At 46.8% G+C, this 19,425-nt stretch overlaps 1 protein-coding gene across 3 annotated transcripts in view; it reads left to right on the top strand.

The window, feature by feature from the left end:
* Positions 1 to 19,425, top strand: part of AIDA (axin interactor, dorsalization associated) — a 520,685-nt gene that overhangs the window by 165,470 nt on the left and 335,790 nt on the right. The gene's annotated exons all lie outside the window — the stretch shown is intronic.

Raw genomic sequence — 19,425 nt, 5'->3', positions numbered from 1 at the left:
TCTGACAACATCTAATTGTAGGGAGCTTTCGACCACTCCAAACCAGTTACGCACAATGTTCCTTTTATTTAATCCAGTTCTTTTAATGAATATTGGACTCCAATTTAATAACGTGGATTCCTTACAGCGTCCCTAACCTCTTGGGACAAACGCACAGGGTTGCCCAGAAGGTCTATTCATTAACTAACCTGAAAGAATTGAATCAGTTTAAAGGTAAACAAATAGTTTCTTCATTAAAAAAAAAACAATGACAAAACATAATCAACATTACCGTAGATATTGATGTTTACCTCACTCTGAGCACACAGGCACCATGGATTGAGGGCATGAGAGAGTCCAGGAGGAACCTTGCATTAGTTTAAAATATCCCAGCCTATCCATTTCCCGCTACTTCCCCTTCTTCACCACACTCTTAGAATTTCAACAACATTTTTAAACTCCATTGCAACAGACTATTGGACCATGTATGTAGGTGGGTTGTAGAAAGGAAAGTATCTTCAGCATGTCAGTAGGCTGGATTCCTTTCTGTGGTGCTTCTATTTATCGTGTAAAAGCATACCTTTCTCACTTTCAATGGGAAACCTTAAACCGTGAGAGTATGGCACCCTCTCCCTTTTGTCTGTAACACTTAGCTTTAACAATATTCTACTCCATGGCGTATCCAGGGAGTGACTTTAATTCATTTTTCTGGGCATGCAAGCCGTGAGATGCGCTTTGCTCTTATGTAATTGCACAATGCACAGATGAGTCGGGGTGGGGGGGGGGGAATCTCACTATTTACATACCATTTATATTGTCACATGTTTATCTACTTATACCTACATCACTTTCAGAATGAGTTAATCTGCATATCACCCATTTACCGACACTTCAAAGAAGCTAGACAGTCGTACAGTTGAGATGTGTGATTCTGGAAGTGATCCACCCCCTACCCAGGGGAGGAGATCTACAAAAGAGACGATCACTGAGGGAACTCTTCTGTAGCTACCAGCTTGACTTATCCGTCCCTTGGGCATGAATGAGGAATTCTACTTAGGACCTTATTTGTACCACATGCTTTCATTTATTTGGGTTCATCACAAGAGTAGGGCCAACAGCCCCTACACAAAGCCACATTGATATAATATGGGATGGACTTGCTGCCAGATCACTACACAAGCATGCCACAGGCATGTTAGACCACGTCTATTATATAGACTAGAGGAATATAGTTTCAATTGAACTTCACTATGCAGATTCCTTAGTAGAAGTAGATATAAACATGTGAAATTATGTTGCATACTTCTATATAGATGTTGTCCAATCTATTCATGTGGGTATCCTGTAATATTTTAAGCTTGATCAGTCTACTTTATACTGTTGAGAACCTGTGGATATGTTGCACTCCCGGGACACTAACATTGATGCTGCGGGCCATTCTCTTCACATTACTATCCTGTATGACTCCGTTTACGGATACATTATTATGACATACTCATCTATTTAAAAAAATAAATAAATGTAAATGACTTTTAGGCTTATCCGTATAGCCTTATAGATGCCCAGTAGGGGAGCCCTCCCCATGGGAAGAGCCTTTTTTTAGTTTGGTTTTTCAGCCTCACCTTTCAGACCCTGACGATGGAAGCAGGACCACTTCTACGCACGACATTTACTGGTTATTAACAGGCATTTGCGTCATTTCAAGATGGAACATCGCGTGCAATGTGGGCATCACAACCAGAGTCTTTTGCTCCATGTTTGTACCTCGGGTGTTTGATGCAATGACGTTAACACGTCATGCACACATCCCGTTACCAAGAACAGCGCTCCCTAACAACGTGACCACTCTCATAAGACTAGTGAATGAGGGTTTGACTTCGGGAGACTTGTGCAATGACGTTTTAAAGTCACGCAGTGATCCTGTTGTCAACAACTACCTCCCTTAGCAACGTGGTCCACCTTAGCTCCTTCACAAAGCTCGTCCGAAGCAGCAACGGAACGCCACTTTTAGCTAAATGCTATATCGCTCCCTCCCTACCTTCCCCGCTGCAGAATTTCTTATGTGATTGCAGCTTACGTTTCGCAAGGCTTTGTGTCTGACAGGCAGTAGACTATTGTCACACGTTCTGGGGGTAAAAACTACAACTGAGGTTACGGGTGTCGTGCGTCCTACTTATCACATCTGATGACGTCAGACGTTGGAGGAGGTCCTCGACGACGGTGCATCAACGTCATCGACGCAGGACGCAGACGCCGAAAAAAGTTTCCGAAGCAGCACAGCTGTGGTGATTACTTGTCATAGATATGGAATACGTCGTCGGACCATCCCATCGAAAGAACGTTAACAGGTAAGAAAGTAACTTGTTCTTTGGTGTGACGCAAGGATGCTGCAAATCTTCCTTTTAAAGCCTGTGCTACATATTCGATTGACTAAGTAGGTCCATGGGCAGAGGTGGAATTGTCTGGTACATGCAGAAGTCTTTCTTTTTGACTGGTGGCAATTGTCATACAAAAGCAAACTCTTCTCCTGTACAATATTCAGTGCTACGATGACATTGCTGGAACTTCCATCCCAAACCTGTAGTTCGCTTGTGACTGATAAAACTACCTTGCTAGTAACTGTGTTCGGATGCAGTTTTTTAAAGTAAATTATTTTCTTTTCTTGAAAGTTGGCAGGAAAACGTGTAAAACTTATATTTTTGTAGTGATCCATAGTCTCTTTGCATTGAGCAACTACTGCAAATTAATGTTCTTTAAGGCCGCTTTAAGACTGTGGCGCTCTTCTTTGTTGCCCTTTCTATGGTTGCAAGTGTCTGAAACAATCTAGCAGCCGTGCGGGTGGAATCAATCAAGGGATGGACGCCTGCTTACTTTCACTCCATTTTTATTTTCTTGGTAGCATAAGCCTGAATTTACGGCATAATGATTTTTGTTTGTGTATATTTGGTTTTATCTAATTCTTCTTTTGAAGCATCCTGAATATTGCTTTTAACTATTTGAACCTTTACCAATTCTTTTTTTTAATACGTTTATTTGATGTCATTTTTGTAAATTACATTTTGAAATGAGTACTTTTAGATTTCTTTTTGGATATGTCTATAGCAAATTGCTGAATGTATTATTTGGGTTTAGTTTGTTGAAATTTTGGGGAACTTAAATTACCATCATTGGTCCAGCGCCATTCCCCGGGTGCCGCCATTTGTTTTGTGGCGCTTTTACACCTCTTGCCCTCCAGCAGCCCACACATCGCTCATCTGTGTCCCACCCACTTACATGCGGACCTGGGTCTCCCAGCTCTGGCTCATGCCCTGTTGGGGCACCATAGAAATAGAAAGGGGGTTTAGACCCTTTCTCTATACACTATAGTGTCGGGCATTCTACGTTGTTATTGTTTTGATGGGTGATCAGGCTTGTGCAATATTTGTAGAGCCCATCTCTCACAGCAAAACAAATTCAAACTACTGCTCCCCCCCCCCTCGACCCCCCCCCAACCCCACCCCTGAAAAAAGCACCACTGTGTGGATAGCTATCGCGCTTGTCTGGGGCAGGGGAGATGCAACGTACAGTGCCGTTAACTGCCCTGAACCGTAGCCAAGGGGAGCATCAGGGATCCTGCTTGACTGCAGGGACAAACCCAAAAGACCAGGGCCAGAGCCTATCAAAATGTCCCATAGTGGGGCTGGGGCTGCTACAGAGTAGCAGGCAGTCACTACAGCTCCAAGCAGGCACAGTATGGAGGGGCTCCTGCCTACTAAACCAAAGCCGGAAATGTTACATAGTAGAACTTGAGATCATTAGGAAACTAGCAAGGGATGCTTTACAATCTAGTCAAAGGCTGGGATAAGCAATGCTGTAATGCTGTAGAGGCCAAAGCAACCAGGGCTCAGCCAGGATAGGATGGCCACACATGATTCTTGCAGCTTTTAGTTGAATTGAAAAGCAGATATTAAGATTACAATTCCAATATTACGATCCAAAATTGTTATGCAAGCGCGCCAACATGGCCTCTGCCACCCGAGCACCAGAGTGCTTTGCTGGGGTTTTCTCCTCAAAGGCCTGTGATTGACCACGGCCCAACACTTCCGGACCAATCTGGACGGGAGCCGGCATTCACCTGCCAGTGATCCTAAGGCCTACTACTAAGGCCCCTGTCTGAGGCTGTCGGAGGTTGACGGAGCTGCAAGCTCAACCCCATAGCCTGCTACACCTGTTCAGAAAGACCACAGCAAGAGCCTCCACCCATACAGGTAAGGCCACCCTGTCGAACCCAGCCACCATCCTTCTGCACCAACCACTAAACGTTCCACAGTATGGCTTATTGCATACCTCCTTTCTACCTGCCCCACTCTGTACGGGCTCACCCTGGCCGTCAGTCAGTTCTTGTCTTCACACACTCTTGATTTCTTGCACACAGTCCAGTTCCTGTGCTCATGGAAATGGTCAGAGGTATGCACGTGGACTTACTACACTACCCCGGATGTCCCACTCCAAACTCCGATCCCAGATGTTTGATATGTTCACTTTGGCTGGAGAATACTGCACTTTGATGTGCTCTGCTGATTAATTGCATTTAGATGGTGTGCCCTTGATTAATTGCATTGGGTGCATCTTCAAAACCCCAATCTATACCTAGCAACCCCCCCACCTATTCCTAAAAGTCACATCTGGATGCCATCATAGGCTGCTCTCTCTGCATTACCGCGATATCAAGGTCTCCCCAGAAACGCAAATTTAGGTGTCGTTCACCTGTAGCCAGTCGCCTAACAACCATCATAGAAATGCTGCCTTCCATCAAAGCCTCACTCACTAGGCCTGGGCTTACCCCTGCCTGGCCCCACCAATACACAGGCAACCAGAAGCCAACAATCTGCCTCGCCAACCTTTCTCAGCAAGTCGCCTGCAGACACACATTCACCCTAAAAAGGTCAAACCTCCCAGTCTCATGACATCCCTCCAACACGCCTCCTGCCCTATGCATGCCAGCCCAACTCCTCCGCTATCCCACAGGACACAGATTTTAAGTTCACTCCAAGTCGTAGTCAACCCTGCCCCCTTGTCATTCAGAATAGACTAGCATGTCGCCCAGCTACATTCCGGTAGTATCTTCAAACAACAACCCAGCCGATCACTTGGAGGAATGCACACCAACTCGCGAGCCACCTTACCCACCACAGTCACTTACAATGAACAGAATGAGAAACCAACATACGCCCTCTTGTCCAATGCCCCCTCTAGCCCTAAACACTCGCACCACAACACTCCTCACAGGATCGCCTATCCATACTAGATCCCTCCTTGCCCATGCCCTTTATCCCAGACCTCCTCGTCTCCAATCAACTAGACCTCCTAGCAGTATAGAAAACTTGGCTGCACCCAGCTGCTGGCACGTCCCTCTCCCTAGCCATCCCAGACAGCTACTCTATATTGAGGAAAGATAAACCGGCATCCAAAGGAGGCGTAGTCACCTTTATTGCTAAATAACACTACCCATTAGGGAAATTTCCAAAATTCCATCTGCTCAGCTGAGTTTCTCTCGGTCAAAATTGCCTTATGCACTACAGCCACCCTCACTATCCACCTAACCTACAGATCCCCCGACCCATTGCTTTCCTTTGAGGAAGACCTCGCACAACTCCTCTCCACCAACACAAAACCCTCCTCTAAAAATGTTATGGGTGATTGTCAACCTAGGATTCAACGATCCAGCGGATCCCCATGTACACGCCCTAGTCAACTCTATTGAGTCCCTAGGCTTCTCCCACCTGATCTCAAACCCCACCCATAACAAAGGACTCATTCTGTATTGGATAGCAGACCTCAACTGCAACACTAACGTTCTATCCAACGAGCCATGCCCATGGTCTGACAAAATCATCACCTTCAATATTCCAAAGATTGGTCGCCCTGAGGTGCCACCCCAACCAGCACCAGCCTCCCTCTCGAGAAAATCACAGCACATAACGCCAGCCAATCTACTAACCGTGCAGCTACCGCTAACTGCTCATCCTGACTCCTGATCCCACTACTATGGTCGAGCTATACAACCAAACCCTCCTCAATGCCATCAATAAAGTAGCCCCTCTGAGCATCTGTAAACCCAAACCAAGTGCCCAACTCAATTCATGGTACTCCGCTAGTCTCAGAACCCTTCGCGCCTCAGAGCAGCGGTGACCGCCTGGTTAAAAACCCATTCAGACAAGAGCAAACATCATTTCACTGCCCTCCAAACAATACAAACAAACTATTCTGCATACCAAACTCCCTGCATACAACGGGAGAATTGAAGCAAACCCGGGCACAAGAGAGCTCTTCGCTATCCTGCGAGAGCTTGAAACACCAGCTCACCCACCTGACAATTCCACCAAAGACATCAGCTGGTGTGAGAACATCAAAAACGCTCTCCTTGACAATACTCCAAACCAAAATCATTACAAAAATACAAAAATAAACTCCCAACTACAGACCAGCCTTCAGTCCAGCCCAGTCCCCCTCCCCTCTATCAATTTCTAGGTTTGAATTCTGTCACAGTGGTTGAAACTACCAAGATCAAAGGGCTAAAACCATCAAAATGCCAAGGAGACACTTGCCCAGAGAATCTAAAAGAGGCCTGGCTCCTCCCCCACCTCACCGCCCTTCCTCAAGAAGCCCACATTAGACTCACACATTCCTACGACCTTCCACCCCATCATGCCCGTACCTTCCCATTCAAAATTCTTGATCATTTTGGATTCGCAGGTAAGCAACTCTATCTGGAAATCCATAATTGCCTTCGCCTCTGCCAATCTGGCTTCCACCCCGGTCATGGAACGGAATCCACCCTCTTGGACTTACAAATCCAAATGTATGAAATCCAAGATCATGGCAACATGGCCATCCTCCTCCTACTCCTTCTACTGAAATCATTATCCTTGGCACACCCTCTACCCTCCAAAAACTGGGTCCCAACTATTCCTCTTTTAACATTGATAACAATCAAATCACTGCTCATGCAGTAAAAATTCTGGGCTTCTACCTGGATTCTACCCTCTTTCAACAAGCAGGTTAACGCGATGGCCTCTGCCACTGCTTACACCTATAAATTGATAAGAGCTGGCAAACCCTTCCTATCTAATAATAGCTGCATCACACTTGCTAGAGCTCTCGTTTTATCGAAGCTGGACTATTGCAACTCGCTATACATTGGGGCCAACAAGGAGGTTATCAAAAGAATTCAAATCTTGCAGAACGCGCTCAGAGCAGCACTAGGTATTCCCAGGAGAGCCCACATCAGTGAATTTAGAAAAGCCTATAACTGGCTCTCAACTCATGAGAAAATCCAGCTAAAAGTGGCTTCACTTGTTTACAAATGTCTAAACAATGCCGCACCACGCTACCTTTCTTCGAGATTCACGAGAATAAATCCAACAAGACTCACTAGATCTTCTCACTCCAACAACATTTCAACACCTAGATTTAAATTGTCCAGAGTTGGTGGCTGTACCTTCCAGGTCAAAGCAGCCCAACTATGGAACCCCTACCAACCACCCTGCGGGCAGATCAACCATACCCCAATTTCCGACACAACCTTCCAAGGTGGATCGAAGACGCGGACAAATAACAGACTACTAACTGCCTGGACCTACCCCGCTTGTTCCCCCCGCCCCCCCCCCACCACTGTTTGACTGTATTTCTTCACATCTACCACTTAGCATTTACTGCCTGTCTGAGTTGGACTGTAAATATTTGTACCATTATTTTTGCCTTTTGTGTATATTTGTCGCCACATGTGCCTATGTTTCTGTAACTAAGCTGTAAATTGTCGTATTCAATGTGCCTGGTTACCCTTGGGTCTGGTGTGCAATACAAGTAATAAAACAAACGGAGCCTTTGACTTGGTCACCCACCAAATACTCTGCCAACACCTCTCCTGAGCTGCTCATTTCTCAGACAAAGCCATAGCCTGGATACAGTCCTTCCTATCTAACCACACTATGAGTGGTTTCCACCGCAGCGGCTTGCCCACCCCAAAACCCCCTCTTTGACCTCCTTGTTGTCCTGGGTGTCACCTACACTAATTACACGGATGACACCCGAATCCTCCTATGTCACCGGCTCCAGCGCACTAAGCAAACTATACCCAACCATCCAGACGTGGATGCCACTACACAGACTGTCTAAACGATGAGAAAACAGAACTACTCCTTATGGGCATACAATTTCGGCTAAACACTGACTCATACAAAGCCTTTCTCATCGATGGGAACAACATCACTGTTGCCAATGAGGATAAAGACCCTAGGAGTATACCTAGATTGCATGCTTTTCACTAAGTTGACGCCATTGCTTCAGCAGCAGCGTACATTGCAAAATTGATCAATACCTGCAGACCATTCCTTTCCACTGACTGCTGTATCACATTTGCCAGAGCCCTTATATTTTCCAAGATCGACTACTGCAATTCACTGATTGCAGGCCGAATGCACGAAATGTAAAAAAAAAAACTTCAGGTCATCTCGAATATCGCAGTAAGAGCAGCACTAAACATCTCTAAGAAAGAACACATTTCCACAGCCAGATGTAACATCCACTGGCTCACAGTCCAAGAATGCATTGCATTCAAAACGCTAGCACTGACCCACAAATGTGTCTAATATTGCCCCTACCTTTCAAGAAAAATCAGTCCAATCCGCCAGACTTACCTGGGCTGCCTACTCTCATTTAATTGACCTCCCTAGATCCAGGTGCCTGAGAGCAGGTGGGAGGAACTTCCCAGTGGCATGGACAAACTACGACCTCCCTCTAGCCCCAAGATCTGATAACTCCTTCTGGTAATTCATCCCAGGCCTCAAAACCTGGTTCTTCTCACAAGACCCCCACGCTTAACGGAACCTCCCTAACTTCACAACACACCTACCTTGTCTAGAAATTCAGTCCTAGATAACTGGCATTTACTAAGTATGACTATAACCAATGCAAACTTAGCTGTAACTAATGTTTTAACTATGTCTGCAATCCTGTAACCGCGGAAACCAGAAATTCAGCCCTAGATAGCCTGCAATGTATGTTTAACCATTGCAACCATCATCTGCAACTATTTCTTTGTACCCATGCCTGTAACCCTGTAATCATTGCCCTCAAACAAAGCAGTGCCCAGATGCCCCATGTCGAAATAAATAAGAATGAGCAGGTCTTCCACTGATAGGCTGCCACTGAAGGAATATGTATGCATGATACCACCAACACACGGGCATGCAGCATTTCCAGTTTTGGTGACCATCTGGCCTAGCCAGCTAAGCTCCCAAACACTTAGGCACACTCAAAGATTTGTAACATAACAGGTGTATTTGTAAAGCGCACGTTCACATCCGAAGGGGAATCTTGGCGCTAATAACAGATGTTTGTCGCCCAACTTAATGGTACTTCTTTTATAGACCTCGGAGGGATGAAGGGCTGAGTGGACCTGCCTGGATTTGAACCTGTGACCATGAGGTCAAACACGGGTCCCTGTAGTGGATGCATTAGTCTACTGAGCCACAGACCCGGCTTGGATTTGTGGATTGGGAAGTCTGGAGCACTGAAAGCTAGTACAATGTAATGGTAGTTTATGAAGCAGTTATGTGCTTAGGACGAGCCAGATGCAAATGGTTCAGTTTACAAGTTTGCAATAGGTGTGGAAGATTATACCCTTCTTATTTAGGATATTTCACCTCTGGCTTGCTAGTCCAAGGGTTCTGCCAGAGGTACCTACATCAACCGAGCTTCCCCAGGCCCTCCTTGCACCCTTCCCTGACTGGTTGCTGCTGCCAACTTGGCTGCTCGAGTGACCTTTTCCAGCCCACTCTCCTGGTCAACCTCGTCCTGGCCATCCTTTTCAAAGGGCGACCCTTCTAAGGGTGGTGTACATCTCCTATTTGCCCCTGGCTATGCACCTTCTACTACTTTATCTCCTCAACTATCTTCTTTGCTTTCATCTACCATGTCCTCCTCTACCCCTACCCGCATCTCGCCACAGCTTTTCCCCCCTCCTACTTGAAATCATTCTAATCTTTCCTACCCTTGTGTTGCGTCTGACTCGCCCCCCAACCCTATCAACATTGGGCTATGGAATACCCGTTCTGCCTGCAATAAATCATTATATTCCTATTTTCTTCGCTTCAATTTTGAATTTGTCAAACCGAGACCTGGATTGCCTCCAGCAACACGTACACTCCTGCTTACTTTCTCACTTTCACTACTAACCTTGCCCACACCCCTCGTACCTTGCCCACACCCCTCGTACCATTTGCCGGGGTGGTAGTACTGTACTGGGATTCTCATAAAGACTTTGGTTTTAAGCATTGTATGAGATTGCACTTTAGCATTTTTACTTTAACTTCGAAAAGAAATTGATTTTAACGATAAAATATGAATTGTACGTTATAGAAGCAAAGCATCACTAATTGAATTGAGGGCACCATCAATTTTTAATGGTTTTAAATAACGTGTTGCCTTGAATTGTGAAGTTTTAATCGGAAATGTGGATAGAATGTAAAAATGGGTTTATATTGGTCCTACTGAGTGGACAGGACATGAATTGAACTGTGTTTCTACTGGATGGATTTTAATAATGTGTGTGCTTAGCTATGTACTGGTTTTAATTATGATGTGATTTGTATAAGGTTGTTTTACACAACCAGTATTACAATACAAAAAAAGAACTGGGATTATCGATCACTCATCTTGGACTCCAAACTGCCCCCTTGTCACCCCAACCTACCTCAGTTTTCTTACTTTAAATATAATTCTTTTTTTTCCCAAACATTACTCTCTGGCATTTCTTGTCCTCTGTAGGCCCCCTGGTCCCATCTCTAATTTCTACGATGAACTGATCTACTCTGCCTCTCTTCTGATTTCTTTCTTCTCCGTGACTACAATCTCCCTCTCATTACAGCTCACTCTTAATCTACTTTATCTCTTATTGATGCCTATCATCTTACCCAAATACCATCTCCATCTCACATTTCTGAATCGCACCTTGGATCTCCTCTTCTCTTCCACCTGGTGACAAAAGTTCAGCTGACCCTAGTTACTTTCTGACCAGCTCCTTTCGCCCACTTTCTACCCCAATCCGCTCCTCCATCCTCCCCACACATATGCCTGGAAGCACCTTGGCGCTAGAGAACTGGCAGAAGAGGCATCGGCCAACTTAACTAAAAAAAAAGGTCTTGACAGCTCAGCAAAAAGCCTGATGATTCTCAAACCCTGCAGCCCCAGAGGCAGCGAGTTCAAAAGCTTAGCACCCGCAGCAGAAAGTGTGACCACCCACGCGAGAGCTAAATCCTAGGGACTGGAAATGACCGTAGCAGAAATTCACCCCAAAGACCATGAAAGGCCTGACGGACCAAGCATAGAGATTTAAATTGGACTTGTTTTTCAATGGGGAGCCAGTGGAGCTGGTATAGAACCGGGGAGAACGGAGCATGGGAAACCAATCGAGCTGATGAATTCTGTAGCAGTTGAAGCCTAAGAGGTAAATTGGCTGAACCAAGTAGAGTGAATTGCAGTAATACACTCCCCTCAGCACAAGAGGCAACCACAGGAGAATGTACATGAGCAGGAATAAAGGGAATGACTATTCGTAGCACCTTAAATTTAAAGTGGCTGGTCTGGCAAATGGCTGCCACTTGAGCATCAAGAGTGAAGCACACATTTTAACACCCAGGTCCCTCATTACAAGACCAGGGAATGGGAGTGAGCCAAGAGACAGGCCAGAAATTGTAGGTCCATAGAGAAGCGGCAGCGGGGGCGGCGGGGGAACCCACCACCAAGACCTCAGTCATGTCCCCCATCAGCCTCAGCCTCTTATCACTCATCCACCCACTGCCTCCAGACATCCCTGCAGCTGAGACACAGCCTCCTGCTGGTGATCAGTACAGACAATAAGCTGTGTATCATTGGCATACGAGTAGCATCGAAGGCCGGTGGCATGATGAGTTTGCCCAAGGGCTGAATATACACATTAAACAGTGTAGAGAACAGGGCAGAGCCCTGAGGGACCCCACACAGGGCAAGGGCGGGGCAGACCAAATCGAAAAGACTGAGTATGTCTAGTAAGAAATTGCCAACACCTGTCTGGCCAGCCCTGCCTTAATCACGCAACCAGAATGGAGTGATTCACAGTGTTGAAAGCAGCAGACAGATCTAAAATAATCCGTGCCCCCACCCCACCCTACCCTGGTCGGAGAGCCGAGAGGTAATCTACAAGACAGTCTCCGTGCGTCTGCCCGGCTGGAAGCCTGACTGGAAAGGAATAAAAAATAGATCTCTCAAGAAAAGACCTCTGCAAAGGTGAGATCGGTGTCTCAACCAGTTTCATAAATAAGGGAAGTAAATTGGAGAAAACAGGGGGTTCACGTGATGGGTTTTTTGAGAGGGGGAATCACCAAGGCGTGCTTAAGATGAGTGGTAGTACTGGAGAAGCGGGAAAAGTTTACCGCCTGCACAACCCTTAACGCACTCAGATGAATAAGATTTTTCATGATTTTCCGAGGGACAGCATGGCTAGGGGGAGGCAGACTTCATCTCGAGTACCTTTCACTATCTCATCAGGGCCAAAGATGGGAAAGGCTGACCACAGCTGCATAGATTCAACCACCATAACCAGGGATGCTGATTCACCGATCTTGAGCCAGAAAAGGCAATTTTATCAGTAATCTTCTGAGGGATAGAACTGTGCCAAGGAGTCATAGTTCCTGAGAAGGAGTAACCCCACTCTTCGTCCTCTCTATCCTCTTCACTTGCTTCCCTCATAACTTTCTCCTCTTCCTTCTGCTGCCCCTCTTCACACATCTGTCCTCTCTACTCTTACCTCACTTTAACCTTTCTGTTCGTTTTCTCCTTCCGGTAAACCTCTGCAACCCTGGCTTATTCATGCCCTCTTCTTTACACACTAATCTTAGCAGAGCTGAGCGATGATTGGGGGGATGGGGGAAGGAGGTTGAGACTCTCATCCACTGATCGAGCTGCTCTATCCTTTCTTTTGGCCTCTGGTTCTGTTCTTGCTTGGTTCTGTTCCTATCTTTTGGACCCCTCCTTCTGGTCAGGTCATATCTTCACCCCATGTCAACTTCTTTATGGTGTTCTCAGGGCTCTGTATTTCGCCCCTTGCTCTGTTCCCTCTCCACTATTCCTCTCTGCTCTTTCATATAACTTATCCTACCACTTCTAGACCGAGGACACACCAATCTTCTTTTTGTGATTCTCTTCACTCTATTTGCTCTCAGCTATTTGCCTCTGGATGACTTCTCATTTCTTTCACTTGAACCCCTCCGAAACAGATTCTATTCCTCCCTGCTAACAAGATACCTCCCCTTATTTCTCTTTCCTTTTTCTCCCTCATCTTCCTTGTTCCACCGCTGCCCATTACTGACGTGTAGTCTTTGACCACCGTCTGTTTGCATATTTCTAATACAGCTTGCTCCTTCTGTTTATTGCTTTATAATATTAGTTGTGCCCACCCTTTTCTATGTTTTAAGCCACCAAGCTTCTTATCACGTTAATTCTTTTCAGTGATTGATTGATTCTGTTATTTTTGGCCTTCCGGCCTCCCACCTTAACTCGCTTCATTTTATTTGTAACTTCGCACTCTTAGTCTCTCTATCCACACCTCTATCACCCCTTGCCTACTATTAATTTCTCTTCTACACCACATTCTTTCATTTCCTCACTATTGTCTACAAGTGCATTCATGCTCTCGCACAACTACCTTCTTAGTGCTCTGCTTCTCTGCACACCCCTCGCAAAACTACATTTTCTTACTGGTCCCTGTGCTTCATCCTGTTTGAGCACTTTTTCATTTCTCACTTAAAAACATTAGAATGCTCTCTTCCTATCCGTTCCTTATTTTTGTATTTTCTTAACTTAAAATCTCCTCCTTCCGTCTTTCTAACTGATTTTCTCTTTGCACACAGTCGTTTTCATAAATCTTGCCACAGCCAAAGTAGATTAAAATGTCTTCTTAATAAAATGTTTAAAAAGTCTGTGTGGACACTTCCAGCCCTCGCCCAGCCAAAAGGAAAGTCCCACGACGATGACGCGTTTCGCTACTGCTCGTAGCTTGGTCCCATGATTTCATTTTACAACCAGATACACCATTTAAACCTTTTCCTGCAAGTGTTTTGCTTAGAATGGTAATGGCAATAGAAATGGGACTGGGACCCCTTTCACAATGCTCATACTTTCCACCTGCATGCTGCCCGCCATTAGAGTGGTTTCGTTGTACACCATAGAGGGTAAGATGGGTAATGCCACAACCTCTATATATAGCTTAAAAAAATATTTCACCTGAAATGGCCTTCCCGTTGATGTTGTTTGAAATCGTAGCTTCTGTGTGCTAAGCAACTGGCGGACCTCATAACATTGTCACTTTCCACTTCAGCTGAACTTCATAGGTTTTGTTGCGAAATGTCTGCTCTTTTTTTCACTGAAGATAAGCTAGATTTTCCCATGGTGCACTTGCTGTGGCCACTACCCACTTTGCAAAAATTACCATAAGACTGTAGCCCACTAGGCATGCCCCTCCACCCAGCCCCCTGCCCCTCATGAGTAAATGACCTGATCCCTTCGGCCAGGACTCCTGTCCACGTTGCAACAATTACGTTAAAATACCATGGTCCTTGCCATGCCCCATCCCTGCTGCTCTATTTCTGGGATAGTTTCCCCGGCATTTTCCTGCGGTAATGCAGTGTTTTTTCATTGCCACTGTAATGTGCAAACACTAGTCTTCCCCGTCCCCACTTCCCTTTATATACGCACTTCTCCTTTTTAGTCCCTCATCCCCCTACCACCCGCTTTGAAGATCTCTCTGGACCTTTTCCTATTATACAATATTTCCCTGCTCTTGATTATCTTATTTTCTTCGTCTTGTCTTTTGATGTTCCCGTGGCAATCCCACAGGATTTCAGGGGCACAATGAAAATCAACTCCTTATACTATGAGTACAGGATGAATGTGATCACTGTTGCTTTAGATTGAATGCAAAGGACCTGTTTCTCAGAGCATATGGGTCTGTCCATTTGTCCCCCATGGAAGCCTCTCCTTTGTTGCCGGCATGGGGTCTGATTTGTTCAACCATGCCTGGCTACCCTTAACAATTTATGCAGGACTATTGAGAGGCTTAGGTACGAGGAACTGGAACTTTCTGAAGATTCGTTCCGTGTAGTTGTCAGCTCAGAGACCAGCCACTTAGCATTCTGTCTTTTCCAGTTGACTGTGATTGTCTTGAAGGATAAGTTCACTCGTGAACTTTATTGGCCCAATGTATCGGGCATGTATTTCTGAGCATATCGATCCAAATTCTTTTTCCAGTGCATCTTGGTTTTCTCACATTTACACATGCCACACTCTGAACCCGCCATCTTGTCATCCGTTGATCCATCGCCTAAGTTCAAGTGCCCTTGCAGCAGTAAATCTGATAACCCACTCTGTGTCTGTTCACTATCCCTATAGTGACGTGCAGTGTACCCACGATCCCTCACGCGTCGAGGTCCCTCAGATTGTTTTTTTCCGCACAGAATTGGTCGCCTATACGCGGAGCTCCTCGAGAGACATTGCAAAAACTTTACTTGACCTTTGGTTACCCTTAATTATTCAATTCTTCACCCCTCAGTCGTCGTAGCTGCGAAGCTGTTCGAGATCTCTGATGGCGGTGCCTTTGACGGCAGAGGTTGTTCGGCGTTCGCCGAACACGTGGCCCGGCCTTGACGGCCAAATACAGTAGGGAGAGTGGGGTCGTGGGACATTATTGTTTCTCTTTGAGAATGCCTTTCCCTTTCCCCTCCTTTTCCCTCGGGGTTGTCGCATGCAATCTGTTCCTCAGCTATGGAGAGGATACCCTTTAGGTTTTGCCCGCATTGTAAGGGCAAGTTTACCTGGAAAGACCAGCATAAGCGGTGTAACCGTTGCTTGCCTGTTACGCTCACCTGGTTCCCACGGGGGCGTGGACCGGAACTGGGCCGCTGTTTCCACCAGCGTGACGTGTAGCGCCGAGATGACTGACTGGACTGGCCCGCTCAGCCTAGTTTGTCTGGCTCGCAAGAATATTCTTCTGTAAAGGAGAAGAGGAATTAACCACCCGTGGAATTGAGTGTCAACCCACCTTCCCCACTCCCGTTGTCTTCCCACAGATCACTCTTGATGTCCCCTCCTTAGTCTCACCTGATGGTTTGGAAGGATGAGCTCTCCATCCTGCGTCGACCGCAGGGGCGCGTTGATGACCAGTTACTTCACTGGTGTAGAGGAATTGGTGAGTTCCAGTATTGAATCTCAAGTCCAATTGTTCATAAGAGTTCAAATGTCTGATCTTCACTCTGTCCAATTCCTTGCAGGTTGCCGATTAATCCACTCGAAGATTTCCAAATGGCAATTGGTAAGATTCAGGTAAGTCTATTGTGGTTTTCCCCTTAGGGGCCGGGGTACGGCGATGAAGCAGAGTTGACTGCGCCGACCCGAGATGAGGTGAGTACCTCCCGTGGTAAATCAGGTAAGTCCTTGGGGGTAGCTTGTATAGCCTTAGAGAGTCCCCTTGCTCACCTTGCTGTCTTTGTCTCCTTAGGTGTCGGAGGGCGGCCGCGAGATGGAGAGAGCGTGATGGAATGCTGAAGTACCGCCAAGCAGGTGAGTTCAGCGCGGCGCCGTAGGAATGCGAAGCGATGCTTCAAAGACTTCTGTCTTTCAGTTCCGTGGCGAAATGGATCAGGATTCAGGTAAGGATTAAAGTTAAAACTCCAGTTCTAACCTTTATCCTTCTTCTCTTCTTGTTTCAGGAGTCCCAGGACTGAACCGGGCGTGGCTGAAGACTGGAGCTGCTAAAAACACGGTGAGCGTTAACGCTGCAGCAAGCAGAATAACGCGAAGCACGTGTGGCTGTCCCGGCGCGGTTTAAATAGCCTTGGAAGAAGATCTAGGTAAGTATTCTTCCACAGCCCCACCCAATTAACAAAATAGTCCCTTAAGTAAAATAGTCACTCCTAAGCCTCATTTGGCTTGAGTCTTCATGCAGCATGGTCTGCTTCAGGTAAGTTATCAATAATGAGCCTGGCTCCCATGGTGCCAGGACTGCACCCAAACGGCCCCTAACTGGGGCTTTTGGGCATGCTCCAAGTGGCATGATGCCTGCTTCCGGGGCTGCTGGGCCTGGTCTGGTCTTCCGGGGGCAGGCATCATAACAGCGCCTCTCAACCACAAAGAAGACGCTGTGCGGCCTGTCAACTACTTAAGCTGAAGACTTTAAAAGACCGTAGGGTCAAAAGGTGGGCGGCCTACACCATGTCTAGGTCTGACTCATCACCCACCGCTGCCGAAAGTGGCGAATGTGACAACACGACGTCCATTTCGAAAGTCGTAGACCTCTCTAAGGAGCGGTCACGCTCCTTGTCGTCCGTCCCCGACAAGCTCGGCTCACGCCCTGCTTATGGGGATGAACACCCCGGCGACAAGGACGCACACAGAAAACACTCCCATAAACACATAACCCATGGCTCTTCCTCGTCGAAGACGAAGAGGGTGTTAGCGCCAACGGAGACACAGGTCCTACCGGTTGCCTCCCCAGACCGTAAGAGTCTGAAGCCCCCCTCGCAACCACATTTGCGACCAGCAACTGGGCTAACCCCTGATAAGGGCGCTACCTTAAACCGCCAGACGCGCACCGCCAGAGAGCGCCCGTCGGCGTAGAGCAAGCGACGTCTGTAACGGCGACGCCGGAGGTACCCTCGACAGACAGCTTAGTTGTCGAGAGCCTTGCTAGGATAATTTCCACCGATAGCCTAAGACGGACGACCAAAGATATGTCTGTTACCGCTCATAAGGGCCGGGAGATGCTGAAAAGACCAGAAGGAAGGCAGGAACCACCCGCTCCGTCGAGAGGGACGCCTAGCATACCGGAAGGCTTTTCTGAAGGCGAAGGAGACCTCTTCGACGTTATGGGATAGGTCGAAGCGTTTCCTAACGGAAGGCCCTCCCTTTCTCCCCCTGACTGTTACGGAGTGCCTCACGAAACCCTAAAGAGACTCCAGTTCTGTATTGACAGGATGGACCGGTTTATGGAGACTCGGAACCTTCCAACACCTAAGAGATCAAGAGAGGGACCGCAGGAGGATCCCAGGGCCAAGTACCCCAGGCTGTTTGATCCACCCCAAGAAAATGTAGATTTGTATGACCTCACTGAAGAGGACACCCACTTTCAGGAGGATGATAAATTCCTAGGCAATGAGGGGGAAGAAAACCTACAGGAGGAAGGTTTTGAAGACAACCCTGATATGGGTGATGGGGGCTTCGGAGAAGACCCAGAAGAAGGGGTCGCACAGCCCTGGCAGTCCCCGTCAGTGTTTTCAGACCCTGAAGCCATAAACCTGTCCCCTCCAAAAGACTCGCCTATTAGAATACATCGCCTATAGATGATCAACCCACCTTTAATGCACTTCTACGTAAGGCAGCAGCGCATTTTGAAATCGAAACCGGGGAAACTTCTCCTGACATAGACTTTGTCGAAAAAATCATTGAGAACCCCCTTTTGGCCAAACCTTCCCCTCCTCGCCTCAGTAAGAGGAACAATATTCCTTCACTATCCACTCCTGCGTTGATCAGAGGGGTCAACCCTAGGATAGAAAAATGTAGTCCTTCTCCATCGGACCCTTTATACATCAGGGGCCACTCTGTACCAGACTCCTTAGTGGTGACAAACACCAGGAAGAGAGCAGGGGTGCCACTGTCAACTAGCGAGGCACCACCAGATAAAGAGGGTAAAAAATGATATGCTCTAGGAAAGAGGATTACAGCCTCAGCTGCCTTTTCCGCAAGAATTGGCAACAATAACTCTTGCTGGCAAGTTACGTAGATGCACAATGGAGCAAACTACGTAAGGACATTGAGGAGGTACCGGAACCCCTACGTACTCGCCTTCTAGCCACGGTGACTGAAGGGGCTTTAGTCAACCAAAACATCATCAAGAATACCTTGGATGCTGCAGAAGCGGCCGGGCGTTCCCTAGTACAAGGAATCCTGCTGAAACGCCATGTATGGCTATGTAATTCAGGCTTTAAACCTGAAACACCAGCATCTCTCATTAACAAACCTACAGAAGTGCAAACCTCTTTGGTAAAGCAGTGGATGAGGCTTTAGAAACCGCAAAGAAAGAATTTGACACTATCAAGACACTAGATAAAATTTCAAGGCCTCCCAACAAACGTGGTTATGGCAATAAGTGGTTTTTTCGATGCCAACGCCAGCAGCAACAGCAGCAGCAGCAATATTCTGCAGGTAACTGCTCCTCTAACCAAGGCACCAGTGGACAATATAACCAAAGGGGAGAACGTCGTGGCAAGGGAAGAGGTCGGGGTCCTACCTCTAGAGGTTCCCAAGTCACCAACACCAAATGACTCAAAGATTCGGTTCCCCTCCCATGCTACGCTGGTCGGGGGCGGGTTAACATCC

Source organism: Ambystoma mexicanum, chromosome 4q (genome assembly GCF_040938575.1).
Source record: "Ambystoma mexicanum isolate Mex_15411 chromosome 4q, UKY_AmexF1_1, whole genome shotgun sequence".
NCBI classification, from domain to species: Eukaryota; Metazoa; Chordata; class Amphibia; order Caudata; family Ambystomatidae; genus Ambystoma; species Ambystoma mexicanum.
This window is presented reverse-complemented; position numbering and strand designations above follow the sequence as displayed.